This window comes from Tasmannia lanceolata, unplaced genomic scaffold, assembly GCF_043159265.1.
Source record: "Tasmannia lanceolata isolate RefF3 unplaced genomic scaffold, GAP_Taslan_0.1 ptg000029l, whole genome shotgun sequence".
In the NCBI taxonomy this organism is placed as follows: domain Eukaryota; kingdom Viridiplantae; phylum Streptophyta; class Magnoliopsida; order Canellales; family Winteraceae; genus Tasmannia; species Tasmannia lanceolata.
In genome coordinates this window covers 10,936,108-10,956,463 of record NW_027518706.1, presented here as the reverse complement: position 1 = coordinate 10,956,463, position 20,356 = coordinate 10,936,108, and the positions used below count along the sequence as shown (strand labels likewise).

The 20,356-nt window shown below is 39.9% G+C and overlaps 1 protein-coding gene and 2 pseudogenes across 2 annotated transcripts in view; all 3 read right to left on the bottom strand.

Annotated features, from left to right (window-relative positions):
* Positions 1-20,356, bottom strand: part of LOC143859366 (uncharacterized) — a 56,959-nt gene that overhangs the window by 15,658 nt on the left and 20,945 nt on the right. The gene's annotated exons all lie outside the window — the stretch shown is intronic.
* Positions 3,180-6,675, bottom strand: LOC143859381 (flotillin-like protein 4; annotated as a pseudogene). Its single transcript, XR_013239247.1, has 4 exons — positions 6,661-6,675; positions 5,336-5,827; positions 4,656-5,221; positions 3,180-3,884 (listed from the first exon to the last, which is right to left on the bottom strand). The product of XR_013239247.1 is annotated as a flotillin-like protein 4 (transcript).
* On the bottom strand, positions 6,579-10,170 carry LOC143859365 (flotillin-like protein 4; annotated as a pseudogene).

The window sequence follows — 20,356 nt, the reverse complement described above, 5'->3', positions numbered from 1 at the left end:
ACAAGGTGGGTCTCACTGTTTTTCTTTAAAAAAAAAAGGGAAATTTGTTCAATCTGTTTTTTATTTTCTATTGGTTAGGGTTTTTTTTATTAGGATCTTGATTGAAGGGATGTGATAGGATATAATTAGGAACAGTTCTAATAGAGAGCTGTGCAGATTTTCCTCAATTGTTAGGTTTCCTAATAAGATTTTCCTACTAAATTATTAGGTTTATGATACGTGCTTATTATGGTGTATATGATTTAGTTTTAAGTAGTTATTGTAGGATTATGCATTTTAGATTTGTGGGGTTGGTTACTTGTTATGTGTCATTTAAATGGGTAAATGGGTTGATGATGTGATACTCTCTTTGTGTTTGTATTTAAGTTCTTTATTTCAATGAAATGGGAACCTAACAAGAGCCAGGATTTGAGCCGGGTAGATGCGTTTCACCTTATTCATGAAATTTTTCTAAAGGATTCATTTAGCCGACCCCAACTAGTTTGGGACAAAGGCTTTGTTGAGTTGACTTGAGTATTTCAATGAAATGGGAGAAAGAATTTTACAGCAGCAGAGGAAACTTTGTTTAGGAGAGTAATGGTTCCTCTCGAATTGAACTTTTAGGAGGTCCGGTTGCCTCGAATCAACCTCTCTCTCTCTCTCTCTCTCTCTCTCTCTCTCTCTCTCTCTCTCTCTCTCTCTCTCTCTCTCTCTCTCTCTCTCTCTCTCTCGTTTTAATTTTGTTTATTTGTGTTTCGGCCAATTGGGCATGTGACGGTTTCCTTATATTTTTGGGTTTCATTTTCTCTCGTCGATATGTTTTCGTTTTGTTCATTGTGAATTTTGTTTCCCGGAGTTGACGCGTGATTCGTGTAGGGTTTTGGATTTATAAGTATTTTTTTAAGTCTTATGATTAGCTGAATTTCTTAATCTATCGTGATCTTGTGTTATCCAGATCTCTTTCAGTTTGGGATATTCTGACCAATTGTGGTGTTTGTAGAGAGTATTTTCTTCTAGGGAAAACTGTCTCTTGGTTTGTAGTTATCTTTGCAATGTGATAGCTTGGGCTACCAATCATGGCGGAGGGTCTTGGAGACTACAGAACATTATTGACGAGATACGAGATCTGGTTAGATGTCTAAGACGCCAACTTGCTCACAGGAGAAGGACGGCCAATTCAATGGCAGAATTGGCGGGATTTACAATACACATGACGGGAACAAATGTCATGTGCATTGTAAATCCAGGGTCTTTATAGCCACTCTACTGTCAGATCTCTCTTTTTTTGCTTATGTACTGGGACATCTTGTCCCTCCTTCTGATTCAATAAAATTCTTCGTTAATTTTCAAAACAAAAAAAAGGTTAATCCAAACTCCTTTAACTCTCCCAAGTTATGACCACGTAAACTAAGTACTCATCCTTGTCAATAAAGTAGTCTGTTACGTCATGCCAAGTTGACTAGGATTTGCTTTGGCCACATTTTAACCCACATCCATGTTTTGAGACACCGACAAATATGCCTCGAAACGGTTATTTGATCGAGAAAAACAAAAGCAAAACATAAAAATTTAAACAGTCAAGAAATTTTCATTATGATTGAGTATCTGGCTATCTGCAATTCTTATTTCAACTTTGATGAAATATCTTGAACTCACGAGTTTTGATTTTGAGGAATGCATTTTTTTTATCGTTTTTTTGAGTATTTGGATGCATCTCGTACCTCTTTGAGTGCCCCATTATCTGGATAATTGTATTTTTTCTTCTTTCTGCTTTTTTCTGTATTGACCATCTCGGTCTCCCTTTTCTTAATATAATTGCCATTATTCAAGGAAAAAACAAGTATTTGGATGCATCTCTGTTCTTATTGCTGTCTTGGTGATACAAAAGGTTTCATCTTCTTTACAGAGTCATGTACAGTTCTCTTTTTTAGGGCACTGTCCATGGGTTGATTATTCTCAACCTCATATGTCAAATCTACCGAACTTGCGAGCATTTTATATCTGCTTAGACTAATTACCAGGGACCCCATCCGCCACCACCTCGCACACACAAATTTTATGTAGGTTGGGTTGTTTATTTCCACACAACAAGATGCAGTTCATTTTTCTTATTGTTATTATTTTATTTTTTTTGATGAGTTCATTTTTCTTATTTTGATATAGCCATTCTTCGCCAAGGTTATCTTTGGTCATTATCCATCTCTCATGGAAAATCAAAGTGATCTTTAGAAAGCCCACCTAGCTGTGTGTGAAGTGCCTTTGGAGTTGTGTGACAGTCCTTCGACACAATTAGCTGTCTAGATCTCGTGATTTGCCTAGTTAGTCAGAGAAGTTATAAAAGCATTGTAGTCCCTGCAAATTATATTACTTGGGAATTCCTTCCGCAAATCATTCACTAGGAATTCCAGGTAGTGAAGTCAAAAGCATTTGATCATTTGATTGAAGTGGCTCTGTATCTCCCACTTCGAAGTTAGAAGAGAAGTAGCTGTGATCATGTGATTGGGATAGGCTCAGAGAGAGTGCATTTGTTGCCCTTCGAGTACCATGATCCATGATGTTAAATACAATTAGGATGTAATCCAATGTATTTTCTAGAGGGGAACAGTATTCTGTCTCCAAAGGTACATTGTTAGAGGAGAAGAAGTGTTTGATGAGAGCGTAAGCAGATGAAAATTTGCTTATATTTGATATGACATTATTTTTTTAATAAATTTGTTGTGTACTACTTTGTGAAGACCCAATTACACCAAAAGCATAGGATGACAGAATTGGTGGTATTTAATCATCTATACTTCAACCAACCAAACACCCCCCACTACATCTGCACGATACTTAAGGCCCTGTTTGTTTTGGATTTTGGAAATCGATTGGGAGTCCCAGACTGATTATTGGACTCAAATTTATGTTTAGCTTTGAGTACAATAATCAGTTTTGGACTCACAATCGGATCTCAAAATTAGAAATAAACAGGGCCTTAATGTAGCTATAAAGAGAATTTAAATTATTTTTACTAGTTAGACATGTTTTTATCTATCATTATCAGCCCTCATTTTATTCCTATCCACTCACTGGCTATTACATTCCCACTCAGCAACTTTTAATTTCTAGCTGTTTTTTTTTTCTTTCGTTCTAAAATAACTTCCACTCAGTGCATTCGTAATTCCACTAGTATACATCCAGCCAACTAAATACAGAAACTCTTAAAAACCCAGCTAAAATAGCAACCAAGTAGAATCAAAATCTAGAGAACATGCTACAAAAAATGTAGAAAAGATGCAAACTAAATTTCTACACTTTTGTTCTTCTATACCAAGATAAGAAAGAAACTATCTGACTAAACATTTAACTCCCACAAAATCAATAAAAAAATGAAAAAAAATATATAAAAAAATGCTTATGAATCATTAATCATTCTGATGAATCTTCTAGCGTGCCATCCATGCCGGAGGCAGCATTCCCGTCTGCTCGTGCACGGTCTTAAATAATGGCGGTAACATATTATACACGCCCGCCACTTCATTCATACCACCACCCGGAACCTCACCGCCATTGCCATTAGTCCAAACACTGATCTTTGGTTGTAATCCTTGTACGGCCCCAGCATTGATCTTAGCCATCTCTTGAAACAATCCCCCATTGATCATCAAGTAATCCTTCAAGTTCGCATAATTTCCATCTAAGGCCTTGAGCAATGTGCTAACATAGACGCCCTGTGCCTGCGCGAGTGCCACTACTCCCTCTGCCTCCTTTTGCTTTGCGTAGAGCTCCCCCAAAGCCGTTTGCTGATGAGCGAAGAGGGCTGCCTCTGCGGCCACTCGGTGGGCTTCGGCCTCCTTCTCCCTCTGATAGAGCTCTGCCTCTGCAGCCTTTTGCTTCTTGTAGAGCTTCCAATTTGCCTCTTGCACCTGTTTTTTTATAAACAAAATTCAAAGATGAAGGAGGTATTTGTATACAAGCTAAGAAGGGCTCTATATGCAAATAAAGTTTTGTAAAGCTAATAATTTTTACAAGGCCCTTCCAAAAACCCAGCTGCAAGGGCGCCCTTCCGTTTAGCACTCTATTTGCAAATAGAACATTGAGGTCTCTTTGGAGGCCATTACTATATCATCTACTTATACATCTATATTATACTTACAGTTTACTTTTTATATAGCAAATAAAAAGGCTAGTGATATTTGCACTGCAATTTATGTTTCAATAATTGTACAATCTCAACTTGTCTTTTCATTTTTAATTAGCTTTTACGAGCATATTGGGAACTATAATAACTTTTGATCACTGATTAAATAACAAAAGACAAGCTGAGTTTGTGCAATTATCACAACATGGTAGTACCAATATAAATAGCATTAAAAAAATCCATAGAGAACTGAAGAGAAAAGGTAACAGGGGTGGTTGACTAGAAAGGGTGGAACATAATTTCAGGCCCTGTATGGATTGCAGGAAAGTTTAGAAAGGATGGAACATAATTAACCAGAATTCAATTATTCACCTCTAAATCATGGAAAGAAAAAACTTAACCAAGAAAAATAACTGCATCAGAAATTTTTACTTGCAATCCAAACAGAGCTACTAATTTTATTCTTAAGCAAAGGCCTAGGTAGGTTGGGAAGAAGACAAACCAAAAGGGGATGAAATAACAATATCGAATGATAAATTAACAAAATCATACTTACCTTGGTCTCATACTCAACAGTAGCCTTGCTAAGAAACTCAGCCTTTAGCTTCTCTGTCCGAGTTAAAGCATTCCTACTCTCCACCTCCCTCTGCAACTCAGCCTCTCTAATCGCCACCGCCTTCGCGGCCTCAACCTCCGCCATCTGTGCCTGTTGGGCCCACGAAGCCTTCTTCGTCGCCAACTCAGCATTCGTCTTTGCCACATCAGCCTCCCTTTGGTTCTCAAAAATCTCTACCTCAGACTTCACCTTAATCTCCTCTTTCTTCCCTTCCCCTTGCCTATTCGTAGAGAAAATCTTTGTCTCCGCATCAATCTTCGCCGCATTCTGCGTGGTCTGCCCCTCCCTTAGCTTAGACCTAATCTCCCCTTTCATCCTAGCCTCGGCCACATCCACCTTGGCTTGGTTCGCAGCTTCCATCTGGGTCTTTTGCCCCAAGTACGAAAAGTACTCATGGCCTTGAACATCCACAAGTTGCTTAACATTCGCGTTATAAATCAACAACCCAAATTGGTTCAATTCGAGCTGGACTTTCTCAAAAACTTTTTGTTTGAATTCTTTGGTACCTGTTAGAATATGTGAGATCTTCATCAGCATGCATTAGATTAGAAGATTTGACAATTTTATTGTAATCAAACGTATATCAATTTAATCCACATATGTTTGAGAGAGCATGTTACCTTTGAAAATTTGTTCCATGGTCATGGACGCGGCGAGGACACGGGTCTCGCCTTCAATTACGTTACGCCTTGAACGAGCTCCGTGACATGCTTGGAGAGCTTGTTATGGGAGGACATGAGCTTGGCGTATTTGAGAAGGCTTTCATGGTCCTCGACCCGCGGGCCAATGGTGAAGACGGCGGGGAGGAGGAAAGGTAGCTTCTCCGCGCACATGGCTTGTACTTCGAAGGTATAATTTACTGGGGAAATTTCGATGAAAGTATACGATTGGCCGGGAAGGATCCATGCTTTCTTGGCTAGCTTGATATCCTTAATATTGAAACCAGTGATGACTAGGTACTCACTAGCCTTGGCTACTTTGTACCACCACACTATGGTGGGAAGATGAAGAAGATGAAGAAGAAGAAGAAGAAGAAGAAGAATAAAAGGTGATGTGAAGGACAAGAAAAAGGGAACAAGAAGGTGGTTTCTTAGATGGAGAGCGAAGAACGTCTAGGCAGAGGAAGCACAAGTTGTTATATTTTTTTTGTTTGATACACGACCCATATTTATAGAATAAAACCCATACTCTCCCACATTTCCTCTTTCTATTTAAACTCCACCGCTAATCTAACTAGAATCAGGCTTCCCAACTTAACATAACTCTTACCATGTTTCCTAATAGAAGGAGGACTAAGAAACCAAAAGGAAAATAAGAAACCGCCCATCACAAAACCGGTTGTGGATAAGTCTCTTCTCTGATAAAACCGACTTAACAAGAATTTCTGATTGTGGGGAAGTCTCTTTTATTTGAATTTCTGATTGGCTGATATTGACTAACAAGAATTTGTTATCCTAACAGTAGAGAGCAAATTTCCAGAAAAGTTTGGATATGAGCTAAACCGTCAACACAAAAAAATTCTAGAAAAGTTTTTCTTTCGAACAAAAAACAATCCCTAGACCCAAACATACCTTTAGGTTACATTATTTACACCTATTTTCCATGAAATGATTTTTCAAAAATTGAGAAAATTGCAAACCTACTATAGCCTATAGGCCCTAGAATTGTTTTCCATGCAATATTATTTTCCATGGAAACTTTATGCCATAAATTTCCCAATCCTCCCCCCCCCCCCCCCCCTAAATCCAAACACCACCTTAAAAAATTTCAAACTCTATAGTATGCCTATGTTAAAGAGACATATTTCTTGTGGCTAAGATCCATCCAACTGGGCTGATTGACACAATTTTCTTCAATACTTAATAAGCGTAAAAAGAGTAGCTTTGATAAAAATACATAATTAATTAAAAACAAAATTAGCATCACACAAAATAAAATAAAATACGATAATTACACCCATTTTCGACACACATGAACCTTTTTTTTTTTGAAATGGCAGAAGTATATTATGAAAGGGAAGGGGACCGAGATGGACCGCACCCAAAATTACACGGAAAGAAAAAGAAAAAAGAAACAAAAAAACAAAAAACAGCATAATCAACTATGGAGGGAGAAAATCGAACCACTCCAACTCCAAACGGTCAACCCCACTTCTAGCCAACCCATCCGCCTCCCCATTAGCACTCACCTATTTATAATTTCATTTTAATTAGCTGATGAATTTTTTAGCGTCCCCATCCATGCCGGAGGAAGCATCCATGTCTGCTCGTTCAATGTCTTAAATAATGGCGGAAACATCTTATACACGCCTGCCACCTCATTCATACCACCACCCGCAATCTCACCACCATTGCCATTTGTCCAAACACTAATCTTTGGTTGTAATCCTTGTACAGCCCCAGCATTAATCTTCGCGATCTCTTGAAATAATCCCCCATTGATCATCAAGTAATCCCTCAAACTGGCGTAATTTCCGTCCAAGGCCTTTAGCAATGTGCTAACATAGACGCCTGGTGCCTGCGCGAGTGCCACTAGTCCCTCTGCCTCCTTTTGCTTGGTGTTAAGCTCCCCTAAAGCCGCTTGTTGAAGAGCGAAGAGGGCTGCCTCTGCGGCCACTCACCGGCCGTCGGCCTCTTTCTCCTTCTCATAGAGCACTGCCTCAGCAGTCTTTTGTTTCTTATAGAGCTCCCAATTTGCCTCTTGCACCTGTTATTTTTTGTTTTGAAAGAAACCAAAAGATTAAGGGGGTATTTTGATACAAGCAAAAAGGGGGGCCTATAATGAAATAAAGTTTTTTAAAGCAAATAATATTTACAAGAAGAATGCTAAACTGAAGGGTGTGCTTACAAAAACCCAACTACAAGGGCGCCTCCATTGGACCATCTCACCAAACTGCATTTATTATTCATTTAATTTTATATTTTTTGGCCATTATAAATTCACTTTCATAGATGGTCCAATGGGGGCACCCTTGCAGGTGGTTTTTGCAAAGGGCACCCTTCAGTTTATCATTCCTCTATTGACAAATATAACATTAAGGCCTATTTTGAGGCCATTATCTATACTATCTACTTATACTTCTATACTTCACATAAATCAAAACTCTTACCTTTTAGAGAGAAATTATATGGTGTTGGGCCTTACAACAATAAGGCTCTTGTACGGTGGAGGTACCACCCTTGATATTTAATCCAACACAGCTTCTCAAAAAGTGAGCTGCTGATATTTGCACTACGGAGTTTTAACAATTGCGTGCATAAACTCAGCTTCTCTTTTGAGAGCTTTTTTGTTTTTTGTTTTGGAAACTGTATTAAATTTTTATTGCTGTTTAAAAGATAAAATACAAGCTGGGTTTGTGTAATTATCAGAACATGGTATCTTAGTTATTCTTAAAAAGCTTTGGGAAAAAAAGGAATAAAAAGGTAAGAGGGGTGGTTGGGTAGAAAACGGGGTGGAAATATCATTTCCCTAATGCCCCTGTTTGGATTGCGGGAAGTTTTTGAAAAAGTTTAGAAGGGAAAAATAATTCTAAAATTTGTCACTTTTTTTTAAACACACACAAAAGATAACTTGAACTAGGGCTGCAACTCGGGTCAGGCAGGTCTGGTTTTGAAGAACCCAACCCTACCAGAGAAATATCTCTCGGTTCGGGTCGGGTCGGGTTTTTTTTTCTGGAAAACCCACGATTCCTAAACCCGGCCCTACCCATGATAAATCTCGGGTCGGGTTTTTTACGTTGACGCAATTTTTTAAGGAAAACTCTTGTTTGGCAAGGCAACTCAACTCATAAGAAGTAGAAAAACTCAAGCATGGCAAACTAATAACTAGTCCAAAGAGAATAAATTGATGCATTACCAAGTGAAAATGATTATACATATATGAGATAAACAACAAACTATTTAGTGCATTAACTATTTAGTTGAAACTTGAAGCCCTAGAGCTAAAGGGGGGAAACGAACAGAAGATGGAAAGAGTCCCTGTGATTGCGTGCGTGCGTGAGTTTTACTTTTAAGTTTTCACTTTTAAAATAACAAAGTTTTAGAAGAAAAAAAAACATACTATAACTTAAGTAACTCGGGTCGGGTCGGGTCGGATCGGGCACCTTCAAACCCGGCTCGACCCGAGATTCATGCGGGCTTTTGGATCGTAGACCCGGCTCGACCCGAGAACCGAGAAACATGAACCCAACCCAAGCTAATTTCGGGTCGGGTCAATGCGGGTCGGGTTTTACCCGACCCAAGTTGCAGCCCTAACTTGAACCTACCCTATTCTACTTTTAGTGAGAGGGACATTCAATTTATGATAATAACCCTCTAAATTAACCACAATCATATTATTTCCCTCTAAATATTGGAAAGAAACAACTTTCTAAGAAAATACATTTCATCAGAAATGTTTTCCTCGCAATCCTTATAGAGCCTAATTTTATTCTTAAGCAAGGCCTAGGTTGGGAACAAGGGAAAACAAAAGGGGTTGGAATATCATTTTTCAATGATAAGATAACAAAATCATACATACCCTGGTCTCATACTCAACACTAGCCTTACTAAGTAACTCAGCCTTCAGCTTCTCTGTCCGAGTTAAAGCATTCCTCCTCTCCACCTCCCTCTGCAACTCAGCCTCTCTAATCGCCACTGCATTTGCCACTTCAACCTCCGCCATCTGTGTCTGTTGGGACCACGAAGCCTTCTTAGTCGCCAACTCAGCATTTGCCTTTGCCACATCAGCATCCCTCTAGTTCTCAAAAATCTTCACCTCGGCCTTCACCTTAATCTCCTCCTTCTTCCCCTCCCCTTGCCTTTTCGTCGAGAAAATCTTTGTCTCCGCATCGATCTTCGCCGCATTTTGCGTGGTCTGTCCCTCCCTTAGCTTAGACCCAATCTCCCCTTTCATCCTAGCCTCGGCCACATCCACCTTGGCTTGGTTCGCAGCTTCCATCCGGGTCTTTTGCCCCAAGTACGAAAAGTACTCATGGCCTTGAACATCCACAAGTTGCTTGACATTTGCGTTATAAATCAACAACCAAATTGGTTCAATTCAAGTTGAACCTTCTCAAACACTTCTTGTTTAAAATCTTTGGTGCCTCTGAAGATTTCCTCCATTGTCATGGATGCGGCTAGGACGCGGGTCTCTCCTTCGATTACGCCTTGAACGGGCTCTTTGACGTGGTGGGATAGCTTGTCGTGGGACGACATGAGTTTGGCGAATTTGAGAAGGCTATCGAAGTCGTCCCTCGTGGGCCGATGGTGAAGACGGCGGGGAGGAGGAAGGGGAGCTTCTCAGCGCTCATCGCTTGGACATTGAATGTGTAGTTTATGGGGGAGGAGATATCGAATACGGTGTAGGATTGGCCAGGGAGGATCCATGCTTTCTTGGCTAGTTTGATATCCTTAATTTTGTAGCCAGTGATTACTAAGTACTCAGTTGCCTTGGCAACTTTGTACCGCCACGCCATGGTTAGAAAATGTGTGTGTGTGTGTGTGTGTGAGAGAGAGAGAGAGAGAGAGAGAGAGAGAGAGAAGAGGTGAGGGGATTATAAAGGTTGGAAGAAGGGGGTTTCGTTCTCTTCGTAGAATGAGATAGTAGAATGTTTATGTAGAGGTTGCTGTTGTGTGGTGGGCAAATTGTTCAAAACAAAAAATGAAATGATATGAGCATGACCAGGTTTTGATATTTGCACTAACTCATCTCGTCTTTCATTATTTAAAGAGCTGTCAAAGGTGATTACAGTTCCCAAAAATCTTTCACAAAGCCAATTAAAAAAGAAAAGACAAGCCGGGTTTGTGCAGTTATTAAAAAATGGTCGTGATATCCTTTCCCAACAAAAAAAAGGGCGGCCAGTGCACGAGACTCCCGCCATTGCGGGGTCTGGGGAGGGCTAGATGTACGCACCAACGGTTTGGATCATCCTATGATGTGGGCCATACTGTACTTTTAATAAAGTGAGGAGTGCCCTCATCAAAAGACAGTAGTGCTGATAACATTTCCCAAAAAAAAAATGCATCTACCTAAAGCACATACTGTATTTTTTTTTAAAATCACTGGTGCCCAACTTGTTAAATCTAAACCGTTCATTTGTTGGGCCCCAACTTAAATAGACCTTGCCCATAAAATCATCTCTATAGGATGATCCTAACCATCTGATATGTGAACCACTATTGATCGAAGAGTTGGGATCATCCTATGAAGATTGTTTTTGGCGAAAGGCCTATTTAAATTGGGGCCTAACAAATGAACGGTTTGGATCTTTGAAAAGGTGGTGCCAATGAATTTGTTGATAAATACGTGTTATATACGACCGTACATAGATGCAAGTATTTTCTTTTTAAAAAAAAATAAAATAAAATAAAAATAGAGTGGGACTTACCTTCTTCAAAGATCTAAACCATTCAGTTACTACGGCCTAACATAAATAGTTAGGTCCACTGAACATTGTCTATGTTTGTGCATAGGGGCATATACTTTTCTAAAATGTATTGGGCCACACCTTGTTAGGAGATCCAAATTCATTCATGTGTTGGCCCCAATGTGAATAGGGTGTGCCCCAAAAATAATCTTCGATGATCTAATGAACTACACCGCATCGAAATCTCCACTGATAGGAAGGTTAACACATGAATTGTATTTACTCGTGTCTTATTCTAGTGAACACATGATTGGAATGTATGTACTTGGCAATTTATTGGATGCCCGTGCCTTTCGAAAGAAACAAAGCATTAGACACTTCAACAGGAACTTTTGCCTCCTCATGACGCATTCAGCCAGACAAGTATATTAAAAACTCCCAAACACATACGATAATTGTGATGCAATCTAACACATGGATCACCAAACTTTCATGCGGACTTAACACCCTTGTCGATGTAGTTTACGAAGCTTTGTTCTTGCTAATCAAAACCTTGGGCCTTTCAAAATAAACAAGGCATCAGGTACATCAATTGAAACTTTTGCCTCTTCATGAGGCATTCAGCCAGACAAGGATATCAAAAACTCCCATACACATACGATAACTGTGATGCAATCTAACACATGGATCACCTAACTCTTCATGCGGACTTAACACACCCAAGTTTCACTTTAACCACATTGTATATGAGCCAACCATGGGGCACTCATGCCAACCTTTTCATCATATCATGCAGTGAGAAACAACATGACAAACCCACTACTTATTTGTATTGGAGAAAAGGTCATTGAAGAACTTTTGTGTAAACAAAATATTCCTAATAGCATGTATCACTTAACAAGTGGCATCCTAAATGCTGGAACACCGATGAAGAAAATGAACATGTGAGGTCCATGTCGTTTTATCTAAAGTGTAGAGGCCCCATGCAGTGTCCACTAGTTAACTCAGTCTACTCCAGTACCCTTGCTCACTAACACATCAGGGACCTTTCGCATTTCAAATTACATTAAAACACATCCACAACTTGTGATGCTAATAGTAACACATCCTTAACATTAGGAAACATTCTAAGAAAGGATAATTTATGCATCAGTCAAAACTACTGCACTAACAGATGTGATCGTATCATTCATATCACTGACTAAATACATAGTCTCCGATATCAAACTAGGGTTTGAAGTGCACCAAGTCACCAAGAATGTGGTTGGTTGCTCCAGTCCATGAGGAACTTGATGAGATTGCAGGCAAAATGTTAGCTGGAGAGAGCGCAAGGATACGAAGCCAACAAAGTGTCAAGGTTGTCCAAACAAGCCTCCTAATATCGGCACATGAATCCAACGGAAGCCCAAAACAATAATACAATAACTAATGAAATAAACTAAAATGGAAGTCGAAAATACTAACTAGTAAATAAATATGCCTTATTGGAATTGACAACCAGAACAAACAAGGAAGGCGAATTGATAAGGACAATTACTGAATGAATGGATGCCGCACAAGTGTGTGTGTGTGTGTGTTTTTAGAGATTTTATTACGAGTTAATAAACCTTGTAATCAAGATGGTATTACGACCCAGATGGTCAATACAAGGAATTAGTCTTACAGAAATGTGGGGAAGAAAATCAAAAAGCTCTACGCGCTCTCTTGCAACATCAACCCTAGCTAACATGTCGGCCTCTGAATTTACAGATTTTCTAACATGCTGGAAGGAGATAGAAGAAGCCCCACCCGCTCTTGAATCTTTTCTATCCACTGGGCAATTCTCCGGGACGAGGGTGACTTCCCTTGAACCATCTGATGGCATTGAAGGAGTCGCCCTTCACAATTGTACGATCCAACAGATTGCTGCCGATTTTTCTAATCCCAAATAGAATCTTCTTAACATCCGCTTCATTTGAATCTGCAATCCCAAAAGGATCCGAGAATGTCCACCTTGTCGCTCCATTATCGTCTCTAAGAAGATCCTCAACTCCTGTTTACCAGGGATTCCCCCATGTTGGACCCATCAAAGTTCAGTTTCAGCCCATTTGGGCCAGGGGTTCACATTCCCCCAATGGGACAACCACCTGTTCAGTACTAGCACAAATCTCTTTCCACACTTACCCAGGATATAGTTAAAGGGAGAACCTTTGAGAAGATAAATTAGGGGCTTTTAAAGAACTCTTCTGAAAACCCAATAATTCCTTTCCTTCCATAAAACCCATAACGTATCTAGATGCAACTTGTTCCATGGATGCACATATGCATGTGTGAAATACAGATTACATGTAATAGCCAATCAACAAGCTCTGCTTTTAATTTATGTATCAATGTAAAGGAGTAAACCCACGTATAAGGATGCCTTGCAGTTAAACATTTTCTTAGTTTCTAGTTTCCACATGCTGAGCGAGCAAAAATATAAACCCATAATTCCCTTTCTCTTCAATCACAAACGGAAACGTAAAACCACGATCTTCAAACTCTATCATAAAGTAAAACTAAGCAAAATTACCCTTTACTTTAACGTCAAGATAGAAATCCCCAAAGAAAAACAAACTCCAAACCCTAGAGAAGTAAAATCAGAAACTTCAAACCCTAGCCCGATACTTTAAGAATAGAATCACTGGAAAAAAAAAAAAAAAAAAGTAAATTTACAGGCATACCTAAATCTGCTCCTGCGAGAATGGAACAGGAGTCCTAGACGAAAATAAAAATGTCGCAAATTAGAAAATAATGAATGAAAAATAGGAAAAGAAAGAAGAAAATGGGAAAGCAAAATCGTCAAACCTGTAAACCCTAGCTTCGGAGAAAAACCCTCAGGATGGAGAGAGACTATAAGAACGGCAGCGATCCTTTGATTTTCGTTGGACGGCTTGGATTTAGAGAGAGAGACTATGGTAATACTAATCTGGGCTTTGAGGTTGGTTACCTTAATGGGCCCATGCTTCTGGATCGTAAAATAGATTGGGCTTCAGCCCATTTCTAGGCCCAAAGTTGCGTGGCTTCTTTCTATTTGGAAAATTATGAGTGCAACTCGGGCAGGGTTACAACCCTTGTCCAACTTGAGGTAAGAACGCTTCAACCCTAACCCAACTCAACTCAACCCAACCCAACCCAACCCAAATCTAGGTTTGAGGAGGGTTAACCCTAACCCAACTTGCCTTTTAAGATCTCAACCCTAACCTAACCTTTTTAACTTGGGTAAGGTTGGGTTCGGGTTGGCACCGTACAAAAAAAGGGAAAAAATACAAAAACCTTTTTGTTTCCTTAGAATGGCAGAACTTTGCAAGAAAAAGAGATCTGGGGTCTGGCTTGGGTCAAGTGAACTAGCCTAAGGCCTAAACCTTAACCCAACTCAGAATTAAATCTGGAATATTGTGTCTACCACTTACTCAATGGGGTGCACACTTCTTTCTTGCACGAAGACTTCAGAGGCAGCTAATGTAGCCAATTTGTTCTTTCGTGAAGTAGCTCGCTCGGATCGTGACACTAAGTTTCTTAGTCATTTTGGTAGACTCTATGGAGGAGGTTCGATGCATCCCTATAGTGCCATCAGCACTTTCCACCCCAAACTGATGGTCAAACAGAGATTGCAACAAGCCTGTACTATGGGATCTGTCTCTTGCTCAGGCTGAGTTTGGTTACAATAGTATTGTGAATAGGGCCATAGGAAAGTCACATTTTCAGATTGCATACTGATAGATGCCAAGACATCCATTAGATTTGGCTAATGAATCGTTGCCCACTGGTGCTAATACAACAAAGGAATGTTTGGTTGATACAATCTAAGGAATTCAGATAGATGCTATGAAGCAACTGGAAGACTCTTTAACACCAAGTACTAAAAAGCCACAGGTAAGTACAAACAACTTAAGGTGTTCAAAGATGGTGACATGGTAATGGTCCACCAAACAACTTAAGGTATTCAAGGAGGGTGACATGGTGATGGTCCACCTTAAGGAGCGTTTCCTATGGGTACTGATGCAGGCGGCATTGCGGAAGCGTAATCAATCTTTAAGATCTGTCCAGATTTGGCTAGATATTAACTGGATCTATGCAAAGATATGTACATTGTGGCTTTATATAGAACAAGAGCAAGAAAGAAACTGAAAATGCTTAAATTTGGAAATGTTTTTGGAAAAATCTTACAAATCTGAAATTGATGTGCTGTAATGAGCAGATCTAATGCCGAATTCTCCAACACTCTTACATAATTATTCAAGCTAGTGTCACAGGAAGAATTCTAGAAACTTCTAGACATATCTAGAATAACGTAGAAGATCCCGGAATGACCAAGAATGTTCTAAGCATCTCTAGAATTATGAAGAGTACTCTAGAATCTTCTAGACCCTTTAGAATTATGTAGATTATTCTAGAACCTTCTAGAACTTGGTAGAAGGGTAGAAGGCTCTAGAAGTGGGAATGTGTGAATATTCTAGAAGTGTGTTAGACATTTTGTAAAGAATATACTTGAAATATCTAAGAAAAATCTAGAGAAAGAAGTATGTAGAAAGGGACCTAGAATGATCCCTCAAGGCCTATAAAAGGAGAAGAGCCCCTCATTTGTATACTACCTCAGAAAGTTGTATGCTTTCTTCAAGTAATAGAAGCTCTCCTGCTTAACATTGTGTGTGTTCTCTTTGTCTAAGTGTTGCTCTAGTTGGGTAGAAAGCTGACTTGTGCTAAGCATTGGGGTGCTAAGTGCAAGTGTCGCACGGTTTTAGCTAACGAAATTGCTAAGCCCGTGACACAGGGGAATGCAAGTGTTTAAATCCTCCAGTGATTGCGAACTGATCTCGATCAATGCGTGTTCTTGCATTCATCAAGGAATGATAGATGAGATCTAGAAAAAGGGTATTACACTAGCCTACAATTCCATTTTCTCAAAGAACATATACAATAATAAAGAAGAGCCGCCAACTCTCTCTCTCTCTCTCTCTCTCTCTCTCTCTCTCTCCAAATAAGAGCAACTCTCTAATCTCACAAATCTCAAAATCAGAGTCTAAGTGGATGGGCTTTCTGTATATAGCCCTTACAACTTCTCTCAACCAACATAACTACCAATGGTAAAAAGACTAAGAATGACATGTTTATAATTAACAAAAGACTCCTTTTCAAAAAAATAATTAACAAAAGACTAACAAGGAGTAGAGGCATATGGATACCGATATGCAACTGGAATACCTTTTTCGGGGTATCAATAAGGGCAAGGTGCTTCTTTTTCGACTTGGTTGACCAAATCTCTCACCGGAGATGCAGCTAATAGCCAAGCCGATGTGCCCATCAGGTACCTTCACAAATTGAAGAACAAGAAATATGGACCCTATAAGATACTGACGAAAATCAATGACAACGCCTATGTGGTCTATCTTCCTGATGACAAGTCAATTTCCTCCAACTTAAACGTTGCTAATCTGTATGAGTACACCTTGCACTTGAGTAATCAGGACTGAACTTGAGGACAAGATTCATTCAAGCATGCACTTGAGTAACTGGATCTAAACTTGAGGATGGGTTTCATTCAAGCAGAGAGGACTGATGTAAGATGAGTTTTAATAACTTCAGAATTCCTACTTATAAGTAAGTTAATCTCATTCTAGTCATAGTTAGAATTCCTAATTCTAACTAAGAGTCCTTAGTTATAGTTAGTAGCTGAGTTTGAGCTAGTAATGCAGTTTGTGTTTAAGAATGAAGATGAGTTTGAGTGAAGTTAGGAAAAGGAGAGAAACTCTAACTATTGGGCGTGTCATGTATGAAACAGATTTTCAATGAATAAGAATTGCTTATTTAGTTTTTCCTTGTGGATTCAAGGTTTTTCTTTCCAAGGGACGGTGATCTTACCTTTTGCTGCTTCCGCTACACCAAATATTGATTATTGAATGAAGTACGTCTTGTGGTGATTGGGGCCATTGATATGGTGGGCCACTTATTGCCTTTGGTATAATGTATGACCAAGATTGGTTTCACTTTGGATAGGTATTCAAATTGCATGTATGGAGGTGTACACATCCATGGTACAATTTTGGGGGAAATTTTGTTAAATTCCAAGGAAAAATATGGATGAGTAATAGTACACTGGCGTGAACTACTTTTTCAATGATCCCATACCATTCATAAGTTTTTCTCTACAACAGGAATAGGCCGTGCCCCTAAAATGCTCTCTACTGGGTGAAACTTTGCATTAGTTTTATGCTTGCCATATGCCTTAGTTCAACGCACTAAGGCTTTGGCAGCCACGAATTTTTTTTACCTATTCACGCACTAGAGGGATATCATTGTACATTAAAAATCCATCAATGTGTTAATTAAAGTTATTTTTTCACGTGTAATCAAATAATGTAATTTTAGAAATTTTTGAAAAAGCCTTTTATTTACCAACAATTTAGGAAAGGAAAATGATTTCAGCACTCCATTGTTTTGATAAGATGCACGCAGCAGCTCTTCGTTTAGTATGTAAAAAGCTTTTTCAGATATTTGAGATCTGTAAAATCCTTCTGACAGCCCTTTAAATAATTCACGCATCTTATCAAAACATTGCAGTTTTGATATCAAATATAGGAAATTCCTACAATCCAAATAGGGCATGTTTGGCAACCATGACAAAAAATTTCTAATTTTTTTTGTAATAGATTTTATATGGTGTGTCCGGTATTTTTCAAAAGGTACTTTCCGGCCCACTTCATAGGATGATTCAAATTTTTGATTTGCTGAGCCACAATATGAATAGGTTTTGCTCTAAAAATCATTTCTGCAGGATGATCATATCTCTACGATCTATAGACTGCACACTACGGAATGGTTTTTTATTTACATTGTGGCCCAGTAAATGAACGGTTCGGATCATCTTATGGAGTGGGCCGTATAGTAAGATTTGAAAAAAAAAATACGGCTATATATAGACATATGGCTACTGTTACTTTGCATTATTTTATTACTCCACGATATCACCGGAAGAAAAATGATCCCAATCATTAATAGGGGTGCAACTCGGGTCGGGTTGAGGCCAACCCGACCCCGACCCGAGCAACCATTTACTCAACCTGAACATGAATCCAACCCGAGTTCAACCCGACCAAACCTGAGATTTTAAGCTTAGAAAAATAAAAAATTATTAAAAATGTCGGGTTTCACTTGGGTCGGGTTGCTCAAGCCTTCAACCCGAACTCAACCCAGGTAGAGGAAACCCAACCTGAACCTGGCCCGGCCCAGACTCAACCCAGCACGACTTTTTTTTTCCCGGTTGAACCCGACCCGAGTTGCACCCCTACTATCACTCCTTCCTTAAGGCCCATAAATGAACAATGTTCATTTATGGGCCTTAAGGAAGGAGTGATAGTGATATCTGGTAGTGAGTTTTTATGTGGTGTAAGCCCATATAGTCCAGTATATTTCAAAAGGTACTATACAGATTACACCACAGGATGATCCAAACCACCTGATGGACCACAATGCGAATAGGATGTGCCCAAAAAAATGATTTCCATAGGATGATCCTAGCCCTCTGTTCTATAGAGGAACCGGATAATATGGAAACCTGTATAGATCAGAGGGTTGGGATCCTCCTATGGAAATGAGGTTTTTGGGAACAACTTATTTACACTGTGGCCCATCAAATGGACGGATTGGCTCATCTTATGGAGTAATCTGTACGGTACTTTTTCAAAAAATACTGGCCTGTACTGGCTTACACCATACAAAAGCTGGTAATTGAAATTAGCACCTTTCATTTGGAGGATTTGTTAGGGACCATTGCAGAAGGCATTTCACGGATGGCTGTTTGCATGTGAAAGCAGCCACACATGCTCAGATTTTGTCTTATTAATTTAATTCATACAGGGAAGCCCTAATTGCGTACAATGAAGGCATGAATTAGAAGACTCCGATGTACGGTCCAATTTGAAATGGATCGTGAAGCACTTTTAATAGGGGTGCAACTCGGGTCGGGTTGAGGCCAACCCGACCCAACCCGAGGAACCCATTTTTCCAACCCGACCCGATTTCCAACCCGGCTGGGTTCAACCCGACCCAACCAGATTTGCAATTTCCTCAACCCAACCCAACCCGATTTCCAAAATCAGGTCGGGTTGACCCAATTTGATATGGTACCAACAGTTGACCACCTCAACTCAAGCCGGGTTGTTTTGGATTTTGCGAACCAACAGTGAGTCACCAATAATCACTTTTTGACTCACAATCGGTTCTCAAAATCCAAAACAAACAGGGACTAACAATTAACAAAGGGAAATGTTATTCGCACTACTATATTTTGATGATCACACTCCTCACTTTATTAAAGTACGGTATGGTCCGCACCATAAGATTATCCAAATCGTCCATTGTGGACTGTGGAGACTATTTCAATGTTGAAAAAGAAAAACATATACTGAAGATGGAACCCAAATTCGGGTTTCGGGTCGGGTCGGGTTGCCGACACCCCAAGCCAACCCAACCTGATTTGCAAAAAAGCTTAACCCGACTCAACCCAAATTCGGGTTGAACCCGACCCAAGTTGCACCCCTAACTTTTAATAAGTGATATGAATTGATCTCATGTATGCCATGTGGATGCGATCTCATCCATTAATCTGATCAACGGCTACATGTTTCATGTTTGGCCCAGTGCTATTGATCTCACCTTGATCAGATTATCTTGTCCCTTCAATCCATAAGCCCTGTTTTAGAATTTTGACAAGAGAAGCACGTGAATAGGACCTTTTGGATCGCCAACTCGGGTAGGCTAACCCAACTCGAGGAACCCTTTTTTCCAAAACTGACCCGACCCGATTTCCAACCCAACCAGCTTCAACCCAACCCAACCCGAGGGAGCCTTTTTTCCAACCCAACCAGAGTTTTTAAGCTTACAAAAAAAATTGATTAAAAATGTCAAATTTCACTCGGGTCGAGCTGCCCAAACCCTAACTCGACCCGAGCCCCAATTTTCAACCTGGGTTGAGAAAACTCAACGCTGAACCCGACCCGAGTTTTTTTCGGGATGAACCCGACGGGTTCACCTGACCCAAGTTGCACCTACAAATCAATGGCCTAGATTACAATTACACTACTCCTTGTGGGACCCAAAAAGGATCTTTGCAATTAGACCTGGCAAACGGGTGGGTCGGGCCGGGTCAACCCGCGGGTGATGCGGGTGCGGGTCACACGGGTCGGGTCAGGAGATGATCCGCATTTTTGCGGGTTAGAATTTTGGTGACCCGCGTGGCCCGTGGGTGGGCCGGGTCAACCCGCGGGTCACCCGCAAA